Genomic DNA, 26,749 nt, shown 5'->3' with positions numbered 1-26,749 from the left:
AGAGCAAGAAAAATTATAAAAGGTTTAGAAAACCTGATTTATGAGGAAAGTAACTTTACATCTGTGTCACTGCAGCGCATGTGGTGAAGACGCTCTATGCAGACAGGAGAGAGCTCTCCAGTCGGCATTAAAAAAAACCCACCCCTGCAAGCAGCATAAGCTATGTTGGCATGAGAGCTTCGGTTGGAGAGCTGTGCACACGAGTGCTTATGTAAATTAAGTTGTCATGGGATAAGAGGGAAGAGCTTTTCATGGACTGAGAACTGGTTAAAAGTCAGGGAACAAAGGGTAGGAATAAATGGCAAACTTTCAGAATGGAGAGGGGTAACTAGTGATGTTCCCCAAGGGTCAGTCCTAGGACCAATCCTACTCAATTTATTCATAAATGATCTGGAGAAAGGGGTAAACAGTGAGGTGGCAAAGTTTGCAGATGATACTAAACTGCTCAAGATAGTTAAGACCAAAGCAGACTGAAGAACTTCAAAAAGATCTCACAAAACTAAGTGATTGGGCAACAAAATGGCAAATGAAATTTAATGTGGATAAATGTAAAGTAATGCACATTGGAAAAAATAACCCCAACTATACATACAATAGGATGGGGGCTAATTTAGCTACAACTAATCAGGAAAGAGATCTTGGAGTCATCGTGGATTGTTCTCTGAAGATGTCCACGCAGTGTGCAGCGGCAGTCAGAAAAGCAAACAGGATGTTAGGAATCATTCAAAAAGGGATAGAGAATAAGATGGAGAATAGCTTATTGCCCTTATATAAATCCATGGTACACCCACATCTTGAATACTGCGTAGTACAGATGTGGTCTCATCTCAAAAAAGATGTACAGGCACTAGAAAAGGTTCAGAGAAGGGCAACTAAAATGAGGAGGGGTCTGGAACGGGTCCCATATGAGGAGAGATTACAGAGGCTAGGACTCTTCAGCTTGGAAAAGAGGAGACTAAGGAGGGATATGATAGAGGTCTATAAAATCATGAGTGATGTGGAGAAAGTGAATAAGGAAAAGTTATTTACTTGTTCCCATAATATAAGAACATAGGGCCACCAAATAAAATTAATGGGCAGCAGGTTTAAAACAAATAAAAGGAAGTTCTTCTTCACACAGCGCACAGTCAATCTGTAGAACTCCTTACCTGAGGAGGTTGTGAAGGCTAGGACTATGACAGCGTTTAAAAGAGAACTGGATAAATTCATGGAGGTTAAGTCCATTAATGGCTATTAGCCAGGCTGGGTAAGGAATGGTGTCCCTAGCCTCTGTTTGTCAGAGGGTGGAGATGGATGGCAGGAGAGAGATCACTTGATCATTACCTGTTAGGTTCACTCCCTCTGGGACACCTGGCATTGGCCACTGTCGGTAGACAGGATACTGGGCTGGATGGATCTTTGGTCTGACCCAGTCTGGCCATTCTTATGTTTTTATGTCGGTGTAACTTATGTCGCTCAGGGGGTGGAATATTCACACCCAGAGTGACAAGTTTTGCCAGCACAGGCGGTAGCGTAGACATAGCCTTAGAAAGATTTTCCCCAATATCTAACCTAACTAACAAAATGGGTAGTGAAGCTCTAAAATAGGCTTGCAAGGGAAGTTGTGGAATCCCCATCACTGGAGGTTTTAAAGAGCAGGTCGGACAAACATCAGCTTTGGTCTAGGTTTACGTGGTCTTGCCTCAGTGCAAGGGGGCTGGACCTCTCAAGGTCCCTTCCAGCCCTACATTTTTATAATTCTAGGAGGACTAAAAAAACGGAGGACAACAGGAAGACCAACAGAAACAAATCCCGATTTGCTGTGCAGGGACAGTGGCATTACAGCGGCACCAACGATGTCCAGAACCCAGCCATTCCTCTCTCGACTCTGCCAGCCTAAATGCCCAAGAGCAATAATTCCCATAACTACAATGGTAAAGACACCGTGCACAGACACCCATTCCACTTCTGCTGCATGTGTCTTCAACAATACAAGCTCACTAACAGCTGAGGAGCGCAGATAATGTATGGACCCCCAGGAGGCCCATCATGTTCCTGGGGTTTTTAGTGAGGTGGAGTGGCCTCCCATTGAGCCAGAGGGGGAGGGACCTCTCTCTGAGCACATGTGGGTGGAGCTAGGCAGTGCCCGCCCCTCCCTGGAAGTCAGGGGGCAGGGCAGGAAGTATAAAGGGCGGGACCTGGAGCTCAGTTGGGCTGCAGCCAAGGAGACAGAGGCTTTCTGCCTGCTCCCGAGCTGGGAGACCATAGAGGAGCACCATTCAGCTGAGGACTGGCCAGAGCTCTTAGAGCAGCCAGCCAACCGAGGCACTGAGGAGTCACTGGATACCTACCCCTAAGAAACAGAGGACCCCCATGGATCCAGGTACACCCCGAGGGGAGGGGAGTGGAGGGAGGAAGTAGCCCAGGGACAGCCAACCCCCATCTAGCTGTGTTGCTGCCAGAAACCCGGTCATCATGTTGCGGCTGGATTCCCTGCTGACCCAGTAGCGAAACAGTCTGCCACTATCAGGGCCCTGGGCTGGGACCCAGTGGAGTTGGGTAGATCCAGATCCCCCTACCCACTGCCATTCCACCCCTGGGGTGGAAGCCTCCCCACCTTAGGCCACAAGGCCTGCATTTGTCTACCGTCTACCTGAGCCAAGACACCAGGCAATAGACTGCTTACAGCTCTGCCCTGCTTCAGAAGTCAGAGAAATCCCCTCCCGAGCCCACAGACTGTTTGGTGCTGTGTCCTGCCAATGGCCTGAGCATACGCTCTGCCATGCCTAAGGCCAGAGCCTTAAACTATTTATGCCTCTGCTAATTCCCTGATCGTGGGCGACGCTCGCTGATGTACTGAGGGGGAGTACCAATGTGGACACAAGAACAAATGGATATAAACTGGACATTAGGAAGTTTAGACTTGAAATTAGACCTCAGAGGAGTGAAGTTCTGGAACAGCCTTCCAAGGGGAGTAGTGGGGGCAAGAGACATATCTGGCTTCAAGACTAAGCTTGGTAAGCTGATGGAGGGGATGGTATGATGGGATAGCCTAATTTTGGCAATTAATTGATCTTCGATTATTACCAGGTAAATATGCCCAATGGCCTGTGATGGGATGTTAGATGGGGTGGGATCTGAGTTACTACAGAGAATTCTTTCTTGGGTGCTGGCTGGTGAGTCTTGCCCACATGCTCAGGGTTTAACTGATCGCCATATTTGGGGTCGGGAAGGAATTTTCCTCCAGGGCAGATTGGCAGAAGCCCTGGGGGTTTTTCACCTTCCTCTGCAGCATGGGACACGGGTCACTTGCTGGAAGATTCTCTGCAGCTTGAAGTCTTTAAACCATGATTTGAGGATTTCAATAACTTAAACATAGGTTAGGGGTTTGTTACAGGAGCGGGTGGGTGAGATTCTGTGGCCTGCGTTGTGCAGGAGATCAGACTAGATGATCATAATGGTCCCTTCTGACCTTAAAGTCTATGAATCTATGAGTAGCCTCCCACTGAGCCAGAGAGGGAGGACCCACTGCTAACCCACTACAGGTTGCACTGCACCATTGCCAGAGGCAGAAAAGACAATACCTGCCTGTAGCTGGGGGTGCCTAAGGCTCTCATATCTCAGCGCTGAGTATGCTGTCAATGTCTAGGCACCTGGAGTGTGAGGGACTGATGCAGAGAGCCAAAGAACCAAGCAAGTGCAGAAGAGCGCGTGCTGCCAGCAGGGAACAGGCTCCCAGGAAGAGGAGGAGTGGCTATCCCCAAGAACTCTGGGGGAGGAGAAGGAGCAATATAATGTTTCTGCTCCCAGGCAAACAGGCCCAACAGCTCCGAGGGCAGAGAACTAGGAGAGCAAAGCATCGGTGAAGGCAGAGAATTCCTTCAGGGAGACAAAAAGAACAGGAGGACTTGTGGCACCTTAGAGACCACCACATTTATTTGAGCATAAGCTTTTGTGGGCTACAGACCACTTCTTCGGATACATAGAATGGAACATCTATGAGGAGATCTATATATGCACACATACAGAGAGCATGAAAAGATGGGAGTTGTCTTACCAACTCTGAGAGGCCAATTAAGACAACAACAAAAAACTTTTGAAGTGATAATCAAGACAGGGAGACATTCCATTTCACCACGACCAATAAAAATTGCTAACAGGTGATTTAAACCCCTAGTCCAAGCCTTCCTGGAGCTCTTCAACATCCACTCCATTCAGGAGCCATCTCTATTGCTCTCTGACTGCCCAGAACCGACAAGCTCTGCAGGTGGTTATGCCATAAAAATCAATTAACTGTGACATTCCCCTCCAGTGTTATCCGGACTGGTGATCTGCTAGGCCACTCCAATCCTTGACTCTGGGAGCCAGCCTGGCCCTGCTCTGCTGTGAGAACCCCCACTCCTGGGCTGGTCACGCACAACCTCTGGCGTGTAAGCTGCTCCCAATGTCTCCAGTCCCAGACACAACACTGTCTTGCAGTGTGCGGTGGGCGCTGAAGCCTATATGAGTTCATCAATTTAACAAAGAAATTGATATGTACCAGTTTTGTTATCCCAAGGGGAGCCTCTGACACGCTTCATAACAAACGTCCTGCTTCAGGTAGGGCAAACAAACATTTATTAACTATAAAGACAGATTTTAAGTGATTATAAGTAAAGCACAACAAGTCAGATTTAGTCAAATGAAATAAAAGCAAAATGCATTCTAAGCTGATCTTAACACTTTCAATGCCCTTACAAATTTAGATGCTTCTCACCACAGGCTGGCTGGTTGCCCTTCAGCCAGGCTCTCCCCTTTGATCAGCGCTTCAGTCGCTTGGTGGTGATGTCTGTAGATGGAGGTGGAAGAGACAGAGCATGGCAAATGTCTCCCTTTTATCATGTCCTTTCTTCCCTCTTGGCTTTGCCCCCCCACTCCCCTCAGAGTCAGGTGAGCATTACCTCATCGCAGTCCCAAACTGACCAAAGGAAGAGGGGTGACTCCCTGGAGAGTCTAACAGATTCTTTTGTTGCTTCCTAGGCCAGCGTCCTTTGTTCCTATGAGGCTGGGTTGGGTTTGTCCCATACCTGCCCTGATGAGGTGTGAACTGCCCCTCTGCTCCTGGAGAGTTTTTGTCTGTGCTTGCTTTAAGCTATGAGGATACATTTTCAGCCTCATAATTACATACATGAAATTATAACCCATAACATTACTATAACATCACTGTTAACAACAATGCTCAGTACATCATGAGCCTTCCGAAGATACCCGACTTGAGAAACTTTGCATTGGATACCACACAATCATTTTACAAGGATGAACATAGGGGTGCTGGGTATTCCCCTGAGGTACAGAGTGTCACACTAACATGTAAGACTTGAGCTGGATCAGATACGCATATGCTTTTTGATAAGAGCATAACCTTCAGCACAGCACCAAACAAGCAGTTAAGACATGACAGAACCACCACACCTGGGATCTCTCTCTCCAGACATACCTAAGCCAGCAGGCTCTCTACCACTTCCTGCAAGTGAGGAAAGATTTAAAAATGTAAGGCATTAACTTGTAGCTTTGGCCCAAGATGGGTGACTGAATGTGAGACATGATACAACGATGCACCCAAAGAAGGAATGACTTTGATCAAAACACAGCATGAGTTTTACACACCCAGGGACTCTACAGAGAGGCTCTACAGCTACAAAAGCAACTGAAGGAGGTTTCACCGAGACTTGATCGATTGTAGGCGGATGATGCTATCATTACAATTTGCCACGGAAATCAGGCTTGCTCTAGCTAACAAAACTGGAACCATCCCAGGATAAACGGACATGTACTGAGCCCTGAAGAGGGAGGAAAGACTAAAACCCGGTGGAGGGAACATAATCCTGAGCTCCTTTCTTCTCTCCTAGCACTTACTAAAATTGAAGTTCTAGAAATTAGAACTCCAATGTGACACTGTTCCTCAAAATAGCACCCTGGAACCCCCATATTCACCACTGCGATAGGATTGATATGTTTGGTACAAAGTATGCCTTGTGAAGTATCATTTGAGAAGTCATGATCTGTTAAGCATTACTATCCTGTTGAATTGGGTGTGCTACCATTCTATCTGAAGTTATGAAGTATTGCAATAGGTTTGATACTGAAGTATGTAATAAGTGAGAAGTGCTCACAGCTAGCCTTTCAGTGGCAACAAAGGAGCAACTGACAAGGCAGATTTACATCAGCACCAGCCCAACAGGCACTGATGGCCCATCAAGAAGAATCCACTCTCCCAGAGACTCCTCAGTGGGATGATTTAGTTGGGGTAGGTCCTGTTTTGAGCAGGGGGTTGGACTAGATGACCTCCTGAGGTCTCTTCCAACCCAAATCTTCTATGATTCTATGAATGGGGGCTACCTAACCCGCATGTCACAGCAAGGGTCTTTCTAGCACCTGGAGAGAAAGTATAAATGAGGGTCGATGGTATCACGACAGGGCCTCTCTCCTCCCCCATCTCAACACCTGCAAAATCATTTGGAAGACAAAGACTGAACTGGGGAGATTGGTACCAGGCTGAGAAGGAAATTCTGCCTGTGTAATAAGAACTGTCAACTGCCTGGAACATCCAGTGGGGTGAGAAATTGCTTGGTTCAAATCTTGCTTAGTCTGTAGAATTTAGACCGATTTTATTTATGTAACCAATTTTGATATGTCTATACTTATAATCACAATCTTTCTGTAGTTAATTGGTTTTATATTTTACAGTAACTCCTCGCTTAACATTGTAGTTATGTTCCTGAAAAATGCAACTTTAAGCAAACCATGTTAAGCGAATCCAATTTCCCCATAAGAATTAATGTAAATGGGGGGGTTAGGTTCCAGGGAAATTTTCTTCACCAGCCTATATATTCACACATATATACAGTGTAAGTTTTAAACAAACAATTTAATACTGTACACAGCAATGATGATTGTGAAGCTTGGTTGAGGTGGTGGAGTCAGAGGGTGGGATATTTCCCAGGGCATACCTTACTGCTAAATGATGAACTAGCACTTGGCTGAGCCCTCAAGGGTTAACACATTGTTGTTAATGTAGCCTCATACTCTACAAGGCAGCAGGAATGGAGGGAGGGGAGACAGAATGGCAGACAGAGACACACACCCTGTGTGTGGGGGAGAGAGAGAGAGAGATGCGCATTGCCCCTTTAAATACGCTGACCCCGCTCGAAGTACACTGCCTTTTTAAGTAGATCAGCAAGTTGAGAGAGCAGCTGCTGTCAGTGAGCTCCCTTCATCCTGAGCCATCGTGTCCCGCCCCGCCCCCTGCTCTGTGGAGATGGGGTACAGGAGCAGAGGGGCAGGAGTGGGGGGAGTGGGCACCCTGACATTAGCACCCCTCTTCCCAACCCCCTGCACAGCAAGCAGGAGACTCCCGGGAGCAGCACACAGCAGTGAGGGGAGGGGCAGCTGAACTGCCTGGCAATTGATAGCCTGCTTGGCGGTTACCGCACAGGGAACTTAGGGGAGCTGCCGGCTCACCCTAGTTCCAAGCCCCCACCAGCTAGCTCCAACGGGCTGCTCTTTCTGCAGGCAGTGGACAAAGCAGGCGGCTGCCAAATAACGTTATAAGGGAGCACTGCACAACTTTAAACAAGCACTTCCTCTAACTGATCAGCAACGTAACAAAACAACTTTAATCGGGACAACTTTAAGTGAGGAGTTACTGTACCTAAAACAGTGTGGTTTTTGGTTGACGTGCTTAGAGAATCTCAGCTCAGGTTAACGAGCGGTTACACTTCCCTACCTTTTGTTGGAGTGGTTAACTAATTAATGAGCTTGCACTGTCTAAGGGAGTCTTGAGCAGTGTAAGATGGTATATTTCTGCGGTGAGTTGCTGGTGCCTCTCTCTGTATAATTTATGACTGGCTTAGAGAGCACTGAGGCAACTTAGCTGGGTGTGGGTCTCCACATGCTGCTTGTCATTGGCATTGCATTGAGAGACAGAGTCCAGGCTGGAGTGTTAAGGGGACACAGCGTTCCCACAGTCCCAGGTTGTACCCTGGGGATTCCATCACATCCAGCCTATCTTTATGAAGCAACTGGTGTCACAGTTCATAGCATCAAAATCGTGGGAAACTGTAGAAGTAAAAGAAAAGAGGACAGCTGAACTTTGAATTTTGTCATTTTTTAAAAGTCCTGATGGGTTTGGCCAAAAGTTTGTAATGGGCTAGGTGCTGAAAGAAAAAACCTGGTAAAAGGGCAGATAAAGGCATAAGAGGCCTAGCTAGTTAGCAGGCTGTTTGTGTTTTACTGACAAAACTGCACGCTTTTCATTGGGGACAATGTTTGCAACTATTTCATGTTTGAGAAGTAACAATGCTTCTGAAGCGAGTCACAAATCATGGGGCTTGTTTCCTTGCATCAAGCCTGCGTTTTTGAGGGTCTGAAGCCTGTATTGCAACTGCATCAAGGGTAAAGTGGCTGGGGGCCAGAGCGATGTTGCTGGCTCACAGGCCGCGGCTGGGCTGGGACACAGCAGCAGAGTTAAGGTTGTTTGAGGAGCACTAACTACAACTTTCTCATTGTCAGACACTTGGGTGCAATAAAACGTTTAGTGAATTTCTTATTTAAACTTCTTTAAAATCTTTGGTTCTGGAATTTCCTTAATTTTGTTTTTGCAATGAAACATGAAGTTTTGCCAGATGGCTAGTCACACAGTGAATATGAAGACTTTAGAACCCTGAAGTGTATGATATGAGCAAGGCCAATGAATGACTGGGTATAGTCTACGTATCTCAGTAAAGGAAAAAAAAGCAGTGTTAACAAACTGCTGGCTACTTTGGGCATTGCCACTTCCACCTTCCCCAACTGACTGATAGGATGTTCTGCTGCTGTTCAGTCTACTGTTCTTAGGTATAGTCTTTTCCATTTGGAAAGCACCTAGAACATTTCAGGGCTTCTGGGAACAAAATCTTAATGTGGTGGATATATTTTTAGCCGTCTGCTTTAGGAGACAAGGACACTGGGGTAGGGTTTGGATGAAAAAAATAAACATTGTAGTTGGATTGTCTGTCTTTAGGCACACCCAGCTCCATTGCACAATAAATGAATACAAACCGGCAAGTCATTTATTTCACTATTTTAGTGTATTACTAACTCCCATGGAAGGCAAAATACCAGATTATCTTATGAAAACCCTGAATTACTTGGAAAAGACACAGCTCTGGAACGTTCTTTCCCAACTCGTTTGGATGGGTGAAAAAAAGAACAAATGGCTAAAACTCTCTTTACAGGAAGTTATCTGACAGACTGCACATTTACAGACTGAATAGCTTGGCTCCCTTGTCTAACCAGAACTTTTTATAAGCACGGCAGACATACTCAGCGAACACAGACACGGCTTGTAACTGCCAAGAACTACACACTTGTCAGTAGAGCCACAATGTTTATAGCCTCCGTAGACAGAGCGGTAGAAGGTAAAAATACAATGAACACCTCCATTTTATGTGCATGGTACACCACAAGCAAAAAGACTCAAACTAATAGCAAAAAAAATGGTATGTACATCAGAAGCAGGAAGCCTGACAAAACTAGTGGGGCCACTGGACGAGCGAGGTGTCCAAAGAGCACTCAGGGAAGACAAGGCCGTTGCAGAGAAGCTGAATGAATTCTTTGCATCAGTCTCCACTGCAGAGCATGGGGGGGAGAATCCCACACCTGAGCCATTCTTTAGGTAACAAATCTGAGGCACTGTCCCAGACTGAGTTGTCAGAGAATGTTTGGGAACAAATTGATAAATTAAACAGTAATAAGTGTGACATCCTGGCACACCCTTATTCACCACTGTCATAATTAGGATATGTTTTGCACAAGGTATTCCTTGTGAGGTGGTATTCTAAAAGTCTGATTTACTAGACATTGAGATAATATTATTAATCCAACGAGATCTTAGTCTTTCAGGTACATCAATAAAAAGGCCAAACAATGTTAATGGCTCATGGAGGAAATGCACACAAGCAGAAGGATCACTCCAGGAACTGCATACAATAGAAACCTCTCAGAGATAGCACTACACATTGAGAACCCTTTGACCCAGGTCACAGCAAAAGAGCTTTCCAGCAAGGGGATGATGATATAAAAGGGGGAAATGGCATCATGATGGGACCTCACTCTCTCTACAACACCACACCTGGAAACACCTGAGGAACAAAGTCTGAACTGAGAGAACTGATGGTCCAGGCTAAAATGATTTCCATCCTCTATAAAATCCTGGGAAACCCAAACTGCAAAGCAAAGGCAGCGTGTGCCTTAAGAATCTGCCAGCCTGTTTATCGCTCAGGGGGAGAATTTGCTAATTCACATCCTACCTATCCAGTATGTTAAGCTCAGTTTGCGGATTTGTTTATTTACTAGGCAATCTATTTTTATCTGTTTGCTATCACGTAATCTATAAGAGAAGTGTTATTTACTCCTTCACATAACACAAGAACCTGGGGTCATGCAATGAAATTAACAGGCAGCAGGTGGAAAAACAAACAAGGAAATATTTCACACGATGCCCAGTCACCCTGTGGAATTTGTTACTAGGGGATGTTGTGGAGGCCAAAACTATAACTGGGTTCAAAAAAGAAAAGTTCATGGAGGACAGGTCCATCAATGGCTATTAGCCAAGATGGTCAGGGATGCAATCCCGTGCTCTGGGTGACCCTAGCCTCTGATTGCAAGAAGCTGGGAGTGGCTGACAGGGGATGGATCATTGGATGGTTGCCTGTTCTGTTCATTCCCCCAGGACACCTGGCATTGGCCACTGGCAGCAGATAGGATACTGGCTAGGTGGACCATTGGTCTGGACCAGGACAGTCGACCTTATGTCCTTACAGAAACCCTGCATCAATTTAGCAGAGTTTGTAACTGTCAAAGTGCAAGTGCTTTCACCACTGCAGCACCTAGAACCTCTGTGCAGATTCAAGGAACTTACTACTTGCAGCTCAGAACTTTAAAGCTGAGACAGCAGAACTGGAATTTTCCTGAACTGGAGCCATTTGCCTCATCAATCTTGCCAGGCTCTTTCTGTGGCTAGTCTGGCTCCCGGCCAGAGAATTTTACCTAGCTACCGCTCTATTAAACCCAATAACGCATGTTTGGCTAAAGCAGCTCTTCCAGAAAGGCATCCCATCTGGATTTGAAGACACTAAGAGATGGAGAATCCACTTACGATGGTAGTTTACTCCTGGGGGAATTCTGCGCCACTGCGCAATGCAAAATTTTGCAGAAATTAACGTTGTGCGTGCAGAATTTCCTTTCCCCCCCGCTGAAATCGGCTGCAGAGATGTTGGCTGCCACTAAGGGGCCGCTGAACCCAGCGGAGCCCAGCTCGCAAATAGAAGACAAGGGCAGCGATTGGCCGGGGGAGGGAACTGGAAGGTTCTCAGCAGCTGCAGTTTCCAGCACGCCCTGAAGGAAGGAGGCAGCGCGCAGGAAACGCCATGCAAGCCTGGGACCCAGCATCAGGTTGTTTCTCCCTCTGGATCCCTGGGCGGTAGAGGGTGAGAGTGTCTGGGCTGGGGGATCTCTGTAGCTGACCTCCGAGAAGTCAGGGGTGCGAGTGTCTGGAGTGGAGGGGACCACGGCTGGACTCTGGGGGGGAAGGGTTTGGGTGTATTGGCTGGGGGGGCCACCATGACTGGGCTCTCGGAAGGGTTGTGGGTGTCTGGCCCCTTGGCTGGGCTCGGGGGAGAGAAGAGGACAGGGAAACAGGAACTGGGTTGTCGTAGGGGTTTCTTTAACTTTCTATTCATGGGTAGGGCCCTACCAAATTCGCCGCCATGAAAAATGTGTCACGGACTGTGAAATCTGGTCTCCCCCCAAGAAATCTGGTGTTTTCTGTGCCTTTACCCTATACTATGCAGATTTCACAGGGTAGACCAGTGTTTCTCAAATTGGGGGTCCTGACCCAAAAGGTAGTTGTGGGGGGTCACAAGGTTATTGGGGGGGGTTCAAGGTATTGCCACCCTTACTTCTGTGCTGCCTTCAGAGCTGGGTGGCCTGAGAGCAGTGGCTGTCCCGCCAGCAACAGCGGAGAAGTAAGGGTGGCAATATCAGACCATGTCTTACTTCTGCACTGCTGCCTTCAGAGCTGGGCGGCCGTCGAGTGGCAGCTGCTGACTGGGCCCAGCTCTAGAGGCAGCAGCACAGAAGTAAGGGTGGCAATATCGCAACCCGCCCTACAATAATCTTGCAACCCCTCCCACACAACTCCTTTTTGGGTGAGGACGCCTATAATGACACCATGAAATATCAGCTTTAAATAGCTGAAATCGTGAAATTTATTATTTTTTAAATACTATGACCGTGAAATTGATCAAAACGGACCGTGAATTTGGTAGGGCACTAATCATGGGGGAATTGTGTGTGTCTCTCTCTATACTTGGTGACAGGTATTTTGAAATAAATTACCAAAATAATTGACACTGACATGATTATATAGTGTTATTTTGACAAATAAAATATGCAGAATTTTAAAATATTGCGCACATAATTTTTAGTTTTTGGTGCAGAATTTTTAATTTTTTGGTGCAGAATGCCCCCAGGAGTACTAGTTGGTTCCAATGGTTAGTCTCACTGTGAAAATACTGTACCTTAGTTCTGTTGCAGTCTCTTCCCATGTAGGATGACCAGACAGCAAATGTGAAAAATCAGGGTGGGGGGGTAATAGGAACCTATATAAGAAAAAGCCCCAAATATCAGGACTGTCCCTATAAAATCGGGACATCTGGTCACCATATTCCTATGCCAGGACTTGCAGAAGTTATAATAATGTGGACATGCACTATTGAGCATGACCTCAAAACATTTCTAGATTGTCTTCTCTGCTTTATTAGCAAAGGTAGTGCTATGCACCAGCTCTCACTCCAGACTGACTGTGTGTGTGTGTGTCTCTCTCTCTCTCTGACGCTGGCTTTGAGTTAACAGGGACAAAGACATCAGTCACTTTCTCAAAGCTATTTCTCTAAATCTTGCATCTGAAAGTGATTACCTCATAAACCCGCCCCATAAACGCACCCCACCTGCCCCAGAGATGAGGTGAGGTGGCATGGGGGAAGGCGGCAATATAACAAGGAGATGGAGAGAACAGGGCTTACCCTCTGCATGGAGCAGACATTGCATCTATTTTGTGCATTTGACACCTACATCCAAAACTGATGTGTGCAAACATGGACTCATCCATGGGACAGGGCTCAGCTGTGCACCAGGCGTCCCCAAAGGGGTCTTGCAAGGGACTCTTCCAGGTTAGTACCACCCTCTCCTCCCTGTGGGACAGTGCTCAGCTGTGGGGGTCATATCCTGTTTGGGCTCTTCCACGGACACTCAGATACCCAGTGTCACTTCTGGTGTCATTATCAGTGAAGAAGTCCCGACAGCCTGTGTCCTGGCCCTGCCCCAGCTCCCTGAGGCCAGCCGCCCCACCGCTTGGGCAGCCCTTAAAGGGGTTTATGGCAAGCAAGATGGCCAGAGGGAAGGTCAATAGCTACTTCATTTACTTATATCTCATTCAAAAGACAGACAAAAATGGCAGAGAGCAGGTCCCGGGCTAGTCTGTGCAAGGACCTGTTCCAATGGCTGCTACTCCACTCTGACCTCTTTTGGCTGTTACACTTGTCTTGACTTAAACTGAGCTCTTTGAAGCAGGGACGGTCTCACTGTCTGTGCAGCGGCCAGCCCAATGGGTCCCTGATCACAGCTGTGGGTGCTAGTCCACCACGACTAACCCTAAAAGCAGAAGTGCCTGTGTGAGGGTGTATACACACACGCATGCGTTAGAAAAAGGACTATCAAGCCCTGTGCCTGTTGCCACCGTCAGCTGTCTCCCCCACTGCCCCTCTTCCGAGTACGCGTTCCAGGCCACAGACTATCTTTGTAGGGTGTTCAGCACCTCGGCCCCACTCCCAACTGGGGTGTCTTAGTGCCCCACAGTACAAGCAGCCCAAGTACATTCATGCCACACTCCCAGCTCCCCTTTGTTTAGGTGCCTGGCTATTTCTGAGCAGCACAAGTGACAGCTCAGAACCGCTTCTCCTGCCACCCCCACGTACCAGACCCCTCCCCCAGCTCCCTCGCGTAGAGCGGCTTTGGGCCTCACTTTAGGAGACACGCAGGGAGCCTGCGCTTTGCTGACAGGCTCACATTCCAGTGGCAGCTCCAACAGTATGTGTGGTTGGAGCCAGAGACGTCAGGGAGATGGATAATCATAGGGGCTCTCTACAGATACAGCTTCCCAACCAGCTCCTAGGGTGCAGAGCCCCCAGCAGTTGTGCCCCATGCTTCCTCCCAACGGGCTGTACACACAGCCATGGGTCAGCATGCAGCCGGGGAGAGATGAGCATCCCAAGGGTCTATGCAAATGGGGCGGGGGGGAGAGCAGAGCACAGGAGTCCTTGATAGTGGCTTGAAAGGGCTAAAGCATTCTGCTGAAGAGAAAAGTATAATTGGACAGGTGAGGCTGCTGAGCAGTCCTGTGTCTGTCAGCGCCCTGTCCTGGCTAGGGGAAGCGCAGGAAACCCAGGATGCAGCGAGGCATAGGGGAGTGGGGTTCACGGGGCCTGAGAGCACATGTGCATGTGGCTGAAGCAGCATCTGCTGCCCACTGCTGGCAGGAACTAGCTAGCGCACAGTCACAAGAGGGGCAGACCAGGACTGGGGTGTACTAGAGCCCTCTACTCAGAACAGCATGGGGGAGCTCAGGAAGCACATGACAAATGGGGATCCCCACTCCCCTCCAACACCAGGGCACCTAGGAGCTGCACTAGGCTCATGCTGTCCAGCAAACTAAAGAACATAAGAACGGCCATATTGGGTCAGACCAAAGGTCCATCTAGCCCAGTATCCTGTCTACCGACAGTGGCCAATGCCAGGTGCCCCAGAGGGAGTGAACCTAACAGGTAATGATCAAGTGATCTCTCTCCTGCCATTCATCTCCATCCTCTGACAAACAGAGGCTAGGGACACCATTCCTTACCCATCCTGGCTAATAGCCATTCATGGACTTAACCACCATGAATTTATCCAGTTCTCTTTTAAACTCTGTTATAGTCCTAGCCTTCACAACCTCCTCAGGTAAGGAGTTCCACAGGTTGACTGTGCGCTGCGTGAAAAAGAACTTCCTTTTATTTGTTTTAAACCTGCTGCCTATTAATTTCATTTGATGACCCCCAGTTCTTGTATTATGGGAATAAGTAAATAACTTTTCCTTATCCACTTTCTCCACATCACTCATGATTTTATAGACCTCTATCATATCCCCCCTTAGTCTCCTCTTTTCCAAGCTGAAGAGTCCTAGCGTCTTTAATCTCTCCTCAGATGGAACCCATTCCAAACCCCTAATCATTTTAGTTGCCCTTCTCTGAACCTTTTCTAATGCCAGTATATCTTTTTTGAGATGAGTAGACCACATCTGTACACAGTATTCAAGAATGGGCGTACCATGGATTTATAGAAGGACAATAAGATATTCTCCATCTTATTCTCTATCCCTCCCCCCTATTTTTTTTTTAAAGCCAAAACGCTAACAAGGCACGCACAAAGCAGCGGTCAGGGTGAGTTGCAAACAAGCAGAGGGGTCTGCGCCTTGCCTCACCTCAGCCAGACGGAATCCCACAGGCCTGGCTTGGGCATTGCTGTCACTTAGCCATGCCACTCTGCCCCCTTAGCCATTGCTTCACTCTCAGGCCTGCTCTACACTGGGGGGGGGGGGGAAATCGATCTAAGATACATGAATAACGTAGCTGAAGTCGACGTATCTTAGATCTACTCACCGCGGTGTCTTCACTACAGTGAGTCGACTGCTGCCGCTCCCGTCGACTCCGCCTGCGCCTCTTGCAGCGGCAAGTACAGGAGTTGACGGGGGAGCGCTCGGGGGTCGATTTATCGCGCCTAGACTAGACACGATAAATCGACCCCCGCTGGATCGATCGCTGCCCGCCGATCCGGCCGGTAGTATAGACATACCCTCAGAATCTGCTCTGCAAGCCTGGCAGCGGGCTGTGGGAGACAGGGCCCTGTGCATACACTGGGCCAGGAGTCAGGCCGGCCAGGGACGAAGTGAGCGGCCATTTCCCCTACAGGCCATCACAATGAAGCTCTTAGCAGCAGCAGGTGTCACTTACCACTCCCCTGGCTAAGGGGGCACAGGTCTCTGGTATTAGACACTCAGCATGCTAGGGGTCCCTAGACGAGTCCCTCCCACTGACAGGCCTGGCTACCTACCTGCCTCTCTCCCAGCTCCACCCTCACTCAGCACTTGGCCAGCTGGGCCCAACAGAGCGTTTCAAAGCACACCTCCTCCTTAGCTTCAGGCGGCAAGCGGTGCATCCTGCTGAAGGGGGCCTCCCACCCAGGACCCCACTCAGCCACTGGGGCAGCTGGAGAGGTGGCCTGCTGCGAAAGGGTGTCTTTGGCTCCAAGCACATGCTGCCCAGAGGCAATGGCCTTACAAGGCCCGTGCAGATGCATGGCAAAGCAGGAATGAAGCCCAATGAGTGGCACCTGGAACGGGAAGATGGAGTTCCCCAGGAGTTGGAGTCTTCCCTGCTCCCCCCACCAAAAAACGAAAGTATATGGCACTGGGAACAGGGGCAAAGGACCCACTCACCCCCAACTCCCCCCAGTCCTCAGCCCAAGACATTCTACAAGCCACAGCGCCGCCTGGTTCTATCTTTGACAAGACTCTTGCTGGGAGCAGCAGCCAGTTCAGTGCCGTTACTCTAGAGCAGGGATAGGCAACCTGCAGCACGCGTGCGAGCTGATTTTCAGTGGCACTCACACTGCCGGGCCCTGGCCACCGGTCTGGGGGGCTCTGCGTTTTATTTTAATTTTAAATGAAGCTTCTTAAACATTTTAAAAACCTTATTTACTTTGCATACAACAACAGTTTAGTATATATTATAGACTTACAGAAAGACACCTTCTAAAAACATTAAAATGTATTACTGGCATGCAAAACCTTAAATTAGAGTGAATTAATAAAGACTCGGCACACCCCTGCTGAAAGGTTGCCGACCCCTGCTCTAGAGGGATCTGTTTTCCCTCTGCTATTGAAATCCTTTCTGTTTCCTCTCTCACCCTTCCAGGTTCCTCCAGCCCCTTTTATCAGGAAACCAGCCGACTCACCAACATTAATGACTGAAAAAATGTCCCCTCCCCCTACTCCCTTCCCCAGCAAGGACAAGAAAGGGGGAGAGGAGACAAGGAGTAAACAATGACTGCTACCAAATATGGAATTAACAGGCAGCGATGAAGCCACAGTCCAAGCATTTAAACATCCTGCTGGGCAGATTTAAAGGGCCAAGGAAGCAGCCTACTGGCTAGGGAGCCAGGCCCCAGGGAGCTCATGGGCAGCTGAGCGAGGCGCCATGGCAGGGGACGGAGGAGACTGCAGAGCGGAACTGGAAAGTCATGAGATCAATTACAGAAGGAACAGAGTCAAAAATTCCCTCTCACTAAGTGCCCCACCCAGACATCCCATGGCAGGGGGTTCCTGGGCTCTCCATGGGGCACTCTGCTCCCCACACCCAGGCAGTGACAGCCTTCTTCTTTAGAATGATGCCCCCCCAACTGTCCGTCCGTCTCCGAAAGAGGCCCCTGGGAGCAGCCAGCAGTCACAGGCGGTGGGTGCAGGACAGCTCACAGCCTTTTCTCCTTGCGACTGCAGCACGGGAACCAGCACTGCATTTCCCCTTTTCTGGGTCACAGCTGCATTCTGTCCGGGGTGACACCAGCTCTGGCCAGAGCACCCACTTCAGACCACAAGCCTGACAGACACACCCCAGCTGATGGGGGAGAACTGGAGTTATGTGCCCTCTCCTCTGGGCACAATCAGCCTTTTGTCCTGGGCTGTCAGAGCTCCAGCCAGCCCCACTGCCAGGCAGAGTCCTGCGGTGATCCCCCCTTGCACACCGAGACCAGGGAAGGCCAGCATGGCTCCCGCTGTGGAAGTGAATCCCAGCCCCTCACTCTGCAGGGTAAGCTCTAACACCAGCACTGAGAGCCAGACTCAGCCTCCTGGGCTCAGAAGGGCAGGAATCCAGCCAGCAATCCTGTCCCGTGGCTAGGGAAAGGGGAGGGAAGTTCTAATGTCCCCTCCTCCCCCCAGCTCCCCGGTGCCAGCTCCAAAGCGGGGGGGGGAGGGGAGGGGGAGAAGACTGGCACTCAGGCACCAGAGCCAGGACACCGGAGGAGAGCCCAGAAATTGGGGTCCTACTCCGGGCTCTGCTACGGACTCCCAGTGTGACCTTGGGCCAGTCACATAAGCCAGCCACGGGGCTAGTACCTCACACACAGGAGAAGACAACTCTGTTGGTGCTAGCGAGATACGGCGAGGGGGACTGCAGAGTACCCAGATCATTTACAGCGCTTAGATCATATTCCAAAATGACCTGCTTCTGACACCCTGCCCCCCGAGCCACCTTCCCTCAGGCCCCCAGCCCTCCAAAGGCCCAAACGGAAACGCTGCCAGGCCGGAAGGGGGCACTGACAGCACTAGCTATAAATAACCCCCGAGGCGCCAGTGCACCACGCACAGGACAGGAGCTGTGCCTCCTGCGGAGCTGTGCAGCTATAATTTAGTTGGGGTTGGTCCTGCTTTGAGCAGGGGGTTGGACGAGATGACCTCCTGAGGCGTCTTCCACCCCTAATCTTCTAGGGATTGACTCCAGACAGCACAGTGTGTCAGACCCCAAGAAAAGCAAACACCAAGAGCGGCCTGAGCCCCGAAGGGATGTCCCATTAGAGCAGCCCTACAGGCAAGACAAGACCCTGCCCACCGGAGCCCCACCTTCCAGGTTCTCCTTGCTCTTTCCATCAGGCCAGCTCCCCTTATTGGGGAATGGGGGATCAAAGCCACACCAGACAACTGGCTGGGTATTTATAACAGCTGCCATCCCCATCTGGGACCAAGCGCAACAGAGACCTTTCTGCATCCTGCTTCCCCAAGATGGCATTTCTGAGCCAGAGGTGGGAGTCCAGGCTCTCCCTGCCTGCGGCCCATGTGTGAGACCCCGGCCTTGCCAGGATCAGAGCACCTAGGTGGTCTCCAACCCCAGGGTGAGACTCTTCGCTTCCCACCACCACCTGAGGCTGCATCCACCCACGTGACGGGACCTGCCACGCAGGTTTAGACCTATGGCCAGCCTAGCACCAAGAGGGGTGGGGGGCTTCTAAGGAAGGCAGCCCCTCTGACATGCAGCTGTGTGCTACCAAAGAGGGATGCTACTTCCTCCTGACCCTGGGTTAGGCCAGCCTGCGCACCCAAGCCGGATGGAAGTCAGAGCTGCTCTCCCGCTGTATCCTGCTGAGTGCCCACACAGACGCTGCTATTGTTCTTTATGGAAATTAACCCTTCCCATCCCAGACACAGACCTGCTGCCACTGCCATCCCTGGATTTCACACTTGTGACTCTGAACTCATGGCACCAGCAAGATACCTGACCACCCTGGGAAGGCCATTAGCCCAACGATGGGCCCTCTCCTCATCTTCAGCAGGCTTGGGGCCGAGCCTCTCTCTAGCAGCCGCTAAGGCTTCCCCAGTAACAGGGGGAATTTCTTCAGGTTTGAGCCATCAGCCTCCCTCCTCCCCACTCTTCTGGTTCCTGCTGCGTTTCCAGGAGCGAATGGGCACCAGCACTAACATGGGATCTCTCATGGGCCCACAGGTGCTGACTGTATGGGCTTGTGTCAATGTGTAGCCAAGATGGGACTATCTAGAGAGCTCTGGACCCCCAGCACGCCAGAAGCAGGGGCAGGCTGCTCTCCTTGACAGTCCTGCAGAGGAAGGATAATAGCTTCCCCCAAGACTTTACAGGAGGGGAAGCAGCTGTCGAACATGCTCAGTGCAGTCCCCAGTCTCACAGGAGCGAGCAGGGCCTTTGTTTTGATCCCACAGCAGGGTAGATGTGAACTTTGGAGAGTCCCTTGGAGGGGGGGGACACTGAGGTTAACAGGGATGGGAGTCCCTTCATTCCCAGCCCGTTTTGGGATCTATTAGGCTGAACTCCCTCCAAAACTAGGATCTCCATTCCCAAAGTGCAATTTTCAAGGTGCACGTGGAACCCAGTTTCCACCTGAATATCTGGATATTTGTCCAAGGAGCTGAGTGGCTATTTGGAAAACACACCAGGAGGAGCAGGCATCCTGGAGTCCTGGCACAAGGGCAAAAGGTGCTTCTCCTGCTGGGGTTAGGAACCTCTAGAGGTGCTTGGTGCCGTGACAAGCTATAGCGATGGGCAGTGATGGAAGCTCATCCTTCCCTCATCTCCATCACATCCAGGATCACTCTGCAAACCAGCTGAACACAGAGCCTGCCTGGAAGATGCAAATAATCATGCACCAAATCTCATCAGCTGGAAATTAAACTAATTGCACGCATCCTCTCTGAACACGTGATCACTAAATTCAATTCAAATAGTGTACGCTCTGGTGTGGCATGCTCCATCACAAACTCTCATGATGCTGACCAGGACTAACCAGTCAGCAGAGTCACGATGAAGCCCTGAACTATGGATTGCCTACACTGCGATGGGAGGTGTGACCGCAGCATGTGTAGACACACCCAAACTGGCTTGAAGCTAGCTACCCTGAATACTAACGGCAGTCAAGTTCAGCACAGGCTGCGCAAGCCCGCCCGTGACCCTGGGTACTTACTCCGGTGGCTAGCCCACCCCGAAGTCCGCGCTGCCAGTTTTGCTGGTATTGGTCCTTGTGATACCTTGATCACAGCTAGCTCAGGTATGCCTACATGTGCAGTGTAGGCATTTCCGAAGTGACAATGCTGAACATGCCTTGCCCTGGATAGCAGTCAGCTCACTCGATTTCACAGGTATGCTGTGATGCAGAGAGCCCCTCTCCCACTTCTGCACTAGCCCTGGTGCTAGGAATAGTGGGCATGCCCGCGTACACCAGCCACCAGTGCTTATCACCACACTGCTTGGACTGGTAAAAACGCCCGTTGCTCCCATTAGCACTTGCACTCCCACCGGTGGCGCTGTAACCCTGCTAGCTTCCCCATAACTGCCAGTGCAGGCAACGGCTAAGGATGCCTGAAATAGCACAGGGGGCCCCTGCAGGACCAGCCTTATAGAGTGCCCTGAGGGAGCTGGGGGGGCAGATTGTGCCTACGTGTGACGGCAGTTCTGCTCCTAAGGGAAGTGCAGCTCTGGAGACTTTGAGCAGGGTGATAGCAGCAGCTGGCTGAACTGACCACGTCCGTGTACAACAAAGAAGAGCAAATGTTTGCAAGTTTGCCTCTGCTATTCCAGCCAGCATCTTCCTGGGCAGGAGCCGGTTAGTGACAGATTGACATGTCTGCCCTGGCCCTCCCATGTGGAAATAACATCCACCACGCTGGCAACCTCAGGCCCTTCCTTTGAGATGCACGTCACCCAGCCCCAGGGCCCAGAGTCTAACATTCAGAGTAACTGTAACAAGCTAGAGACCCTGTCAAATCCTGTGCAGCAAATCAAGGCTATAAGGGCACATTTGGGAGGCGTAATTGGCTCCTCAGCTTGGGGCATCCACCACCTTCCTTTCAGGGAGACTCCCACGGTTAAGTTTTAATATCTCAATTCATCACCAAACCCTCTCACCCCACCCACCTCCATCGAAACAGCAGCGTGCAGAGGTGATGCTGTCCCTCAGGGGCTCTGTACAACAGGGACCCCGCAGTCTCTCCAGGGCAGTCTGGGTCCCTCCCTGCTGCTCTTTGTGCAGAGATAAGTTTCCCTACCTCACCACTGAGAAAGCGGCTCCAGGGGCCCGGGGACATCCCCAGGGAGTCACCAGCTGATGCAGCCAAGCAAGCTGCCTTCAGCAAAGAAACTCTGTAGCTCTCAGAAGCGTACTTCTGCCAAGAGAGGGTGTGGAGTCCCCATGGCGGGAGAAATCGGTGCCCGAGAGGAGACGCTTGCCAGCAGGGATGGATTCAGGACGAACTCACTCCAGCACTAAAGCCCCGTTGGAAGTGGGTGCCCCATTAAAGCTCCCACCCTGCAATCCCTGGCAGGAAGTGATGACAGTGCTCAGAAAGATACAGGTTCGTTAGCTCAGTAACCCAATTTATCCATGCCAGCAGCAGGACAGGCATGCCACAGGCAGGGGTGAACCAACAGGCCATCCAGCCTGTCACCAGGAGATTCCTGCAGGTGAGAGATTTCCTGGGAGGTGTGGAGTAAACCCCAGTGGTTTTACAGCTCAGCAGCTGGAATGTGCCCAGGAAGCCTTATCCAGTGCAGAGCTATGAACTCAGGGGGAGGGAGCGAGAAACCTGGAGAAAGAGTCACAGGGCGCGAGAATGACTAAAGATGGAAAGTGCCTAGCTCACCACGGCTGCCTGGCCCTGCTGCCCAATTAGATCATTCGTGCACATCCATTAATCACATCTTTAGCCAGAAACAGTTACATCGCTCAAGTGCTCAGAACAACGACCAGCTGGAGCTGAGTCCAGGGATGGAGAGGCAGAGCCCACTACCACCTTCGGAACCATGGACCCACACCACTTCTCCCTACTCTACACCCCCTCCCAGGAAAAAAACCACTGCTCCCTCCCTGAGTACTCAAGGGTCATTCAGAAATGATGCCCCCTCACAAGAGAAGGTGCAGAGTCGGAGGGCAAAGCAACCCAGACACTGTTTCTGAGATTGGTCCAGCTGAACCAGGCAATGCCCCTCCCCACAGCATGCATACACCCCCCACCCACACATGCTGGAGACCATCAGCTACCCACATACACACACCATTAGAACGGACCTGAAGTACCACACACCCAGGCCTCACCCCAGAGAGCTGCAGTAGCAGCAGCTTCAATTCAGCCAGCAGGGGAACCAAGACAGAAGGGCAACCCAATGTTTCCATCCAACAGATTAAAGCTGGGTCAGGACGCAGATACACACGCGGCGTCCAGTAACCAGTTCTCAGCTGAACGCCACAGAGAAATGGGACAGAGTCATCTCACCCACGTGCAATGGGCATTAATGTTAACAGACATTCCTTGAGGCACAGTGCCCCGCCACAACCTGCCCACACACTTTCCTACTGCCAGCAGCTCTGGGAAGGGTTCTGCACTTTGCATGCCAAAGTTAGTACGAGTTTCCCCAGAACTCCGCTTCCATTCCCCCCCCAACCCCCCCAAAGGAGCCTCCCATAAGCATCCACACTGTGCATGCCAACGCAAGCTGCAGGACTCCCTCTGAGGACAGCTATCGCCTCCAGGCCATTTCAGCTGCCCTATCCCCTCCCCTTCTGGCACTCTGCAGCAGACAAACCTGTTCCACAAAACCCTGCCCTACAGGCCTGGAATCAGCAGCATGAGGGAGACAGACGCTCCAGGCGACACTTCCAGTGGAGCTGCCTTCACAAGCCAGTACAGGGAGGAGAGGGTAACTTCTGCTGCCCCCTGGACTGTGCTCCCAGAAGAGGGATGGGGGGGTTGGGGAGCCAGATGTTACTGAGCTTTAGCCGGAGCTGCAGACAGATGAATGAGGCAGCCTCTGTGTTGCATTTCCTGGCAGGAGGCAGCAAGCCCCACCCCACCCCAGCACACACAACCAGAGTCCAGCTCCTCATAGCCCCATCTCCTCCAGCCTGAGTAACAGTGAGCAGAGCCTGACTCAGCCCAGCGGAGCAGGAAGCAGACAGGGAGGGGGAATAAACCCCAATCCGCCTCCTACAGCCCAGGGGAAGCCTTGGCCTTTTCCTGGACAGCGGATTCAGCAGTCTGGTGGGCCCCCCAGGAGCATGGCCCCTGCGAGAACCTGACACAGAAGGGAAGCTGTCTGACAGGGCTTTGGAGCTGTGCTCCGGCTCTGCTCCAGCTGCAGCTCCACGCCAAAGCCCTGCCATGACATACCCAACACTGCCACTACTGCAGCCAGAGAGAGGGGGACAGGGACAGGCTGCACAACTAAGGGAAGCCAGCAACAAAGCCAATGCAGAGGGTTAACAGATCCACGGAGAGAGGGATAAGGAGCAGTGTAGGAGCACAACCCCTTGCCCCAGGTGCAGCTAGTCCTAGCACATGTTACAGCTGGACTCTATCTGGAAGCATCTTTCAGATTCATCTCTGGCTAGAAGGGGACTGATCAACTCAAAGCTCCCCTCCTCCTCACCACCAGCTCCTGGCAGAAAGGAGCTGTACCACCACCACCCCGGCCAACTGGCTGCTCCAAGGGGACATCCCCACTACTCTGCTATTCCCCCAGGCTCCTTTTCTTGGTCCCCCTCATTGCAGATACCACTGTCACACTGCTGGTCGGGGAAGCTTGAGTGGCACAGCCAGAGCCATCAAACTTACCACCCAGCTGACCCCCGTCCACGGGAACCCAAAGAGCAGCCCTGAAACTGCCCCGGGCTTTGTTAATCTCACTCTGAGGTTGCTTGGGGGAACTACCAGGCCTTGGCTACACTCGGGAATTCACAACGCTGCTCTCACAGCGCTGTATGTACTCCACCTCTCCGAGGGGAGTAGCGTGCAGCGCTGCAAGCGAGCGTGCAGCGCTGCAGGCTCTGATTACACGGGCGCTTTGCAGCGCTGCACTCGGGGGGGGGGGGCGTTTTCACACCCCCGAGCGCAGCAAGTTGCAGCGCTGTACAGCACCAGTGTAGCCAAGGCCGCGGAGGCACAAGAGCTGCCTGTCTGCAGTCTCAGGCACCCCAGTGCATTGGGAGAAGGGCTAGAATCTGAGGGACGGGGGTGTAAATGAAAGCTCAGATTCTGCAGAAACTGAAGAGGCTTGAGACCTCGACCTTTGCAAGTTTCCTACTAACCACTACATCCTGCAGCAAGGCCTGTTAATGCAAATGTTACTGTAATTAACAGATGGCAAGAGAACTGGACTCAGTCTGAGCAACTGAGCAGAGCCAGACAGAGCCACCACTGAGTAAGGGCTGGGGTGGAAAGCAGAGAAACTTCACTCTACAGCCAACCTGCAGCTGCCTGCTCATCCCACAGGGAGAAAGAAGCAAACTATGGTTGAGAAGCTAAAAGAGGAAGCAACAGCTTCAACTTCAAACGCGTAGTGAGTGCCCACACCAGGCGGCAGAGTGCTAGGGAAGAGGAGGCATAGGCGGCCAGCCCCACACTGGGGCCCAGAGGCCCCTTTGCTCAGTGTTCATGCAACTGTCAGAGAATTTCTGGCGCGGTCCAGAAGCAGAAGTGACAAGCAGGGAGGATGGTTTCTGCCGAAGGCATTTGTCCCGCTGTGCTGTGTCAGTAAAATGAGCCAATCCCAGCCGCCAGGCTGTTAAATTCATTAGTGACACAGCCTGGCAGACAGGTAGTCTGGGAGCTGCAACAGCAGGGAAAAGCAGCGTGGGGGTCAGACGCGGGTACTTTGCCTTCTCCCACACCAGCTCCCACCCCCTCAGCCTGCAAGTCACTGAGTCCCTTGGTCTGTCTCAGCTGCCTGCCAAGCTCAGGGCTTGCACAGCCACTGATTTATCATCATCGCCCTGCACTGCGCGCCTCCTCGCTCTGCAAACCTCACGTCGGACACACACACCACCCACGCCTGGCCTCCCCCCCACCCCGAGCCTGGCCTCCCTCCCCTCCCCCCACGCCTGGCCTCCCCCCCACCCCAAGCCTGGCCTCCCCCCCACCCCGAGCCTGGCCTCCCCCCCCCCTCCCCCCACGCCTGGCCTCCCCCCCTCCCCCCACGCCTGGCCTCTCCCCACCCCGAGCCTGGGCTCCCCCCCCACCCCCGCCTCACCCCATGCCTGGCCTCCCCCCTCCAAGCCTGGCCTCCCCTCCTCACCCCGAGCCTGGCCTCCCCCCAGAGCCTCCGCTCCGCACCGCCCCCGGCCTCCCCTCCCCACCCCCCTATGCCTGAACTCCCTCCTCCCCCTGCCCAGGCTCCCGCGCCCGGACCCCGCCGGGCCTACCTGGGGCGCAGCCGGGTCCCGCTGCTCCGGACGCGACTCGCGGGGAGGGAAAGACGGAGCGACGCCCCCCGCCCTTAGGGAGACGCTCTGTGCTGACGCTCTGTGGTAGCGCCGCGCCTGCGCACTCGCCCCGCCACGTCCCACCCCAGAGTGTAGCCAGCCCGGCGCCATCTTGGTTGTGGGCAAGGCCCCGCCCCGCGGAGGGGGGCCAGGCAGCGCCACAGACCCGCCCTCCGGGAGGCGCCGGGGTCCTAGCGCCGGGCCCTGCGGGGAGGAGCCGCGCGCCCCCATTGCTTTTGTCCCCATGACCCCGAAGAGACCCCGGCCCGGCCCCACCTAGTTCATCCCACCCCACCCCGCCCTGCCCCACCCCGCACAGCCTGCCCCCGCCCGCCCCACCCAGCTCACCCCACCCCACCCCGCCCTGCCCCCGCCCAGCCCCACCCAGCTCACCCCACCCCACCCCGCCCTGCCCCACCCCGCACAGCCTGCCCCCGCCCCGCCCCACCCAGCTCACCCCACCCCACCCCGCCCTTGCCCCACCCCGCACAGCCTGCCCCCGCCCCGCCCCACCCAGCTCACCCCACCCCACCCCGCCCTGCCCCACCCCGCCCAGCCTGCCCCCGCCCCGCCCCACCCAGCTCACCCCACCCACCCCACCCTGCCCCCCCCGCACAGCCTGCCCCCGCCCAGCCCCACCCAGCTCACCCCACCCCGCCCTGCCCCGCCCCACCCCGCCCCAGCCTGCCCCCGCCCCGCCCCACCCAGCTCACCCCACCCCACCCCGCCCTGCCCCACCCCGCACAGCCTGCCCCCCGCCCAGCCCCACCCAGCTCACCCACCCCACCCCGCCCTGCCCCACCCCGCACAGCCTGCCCCGCCCAGC

The 26,749-nt window shown here is 52.2% G+C and overlaps 1 protein-coding gene across 2 annotated transcripts in view; it reads right to left on the bottom strand.

Moving 5' to 3' along the window:
• Positions 1–25,941, bottom strand: part of TLN1 (talin 1) — a 157,115-nt gene extending 131,174 nt beyond the window's left edge. For both annotated transcript variants that reach the window (XM_054031473.1, XM_054031475.1), the window contains exon 1: positions 25,864–25,941. The gene's annotated coding sequence lies outside the window, so the exon portion shown is untranslated. The remainder of the gene's footprint in view (positions 1–25,863) is intronic.
• Between the last annotated feature and the right edge of the window lie 808 nt (positions 25,942–26,749).

Source organism: Malaclemys terrapin, chromosome 6, assembly GCF_027887155.1.
Source record: "Malaclemys terrapin pileata isolate rMalTer1 chromosome 6, rMalTer1.hap1, whole genome shotgun sequence".
In the NCBI taxonomy this organism is placed as follows: Eukaryota; Metazoa; Chordata; order Testudines; family Emydidae; genus Malaclemys; species Malaclemys terrapin.
Note: the sequence above shows the minus strand (reverse complement) of the source record. Positions and strands in the feature narration are given on the sequence as shown.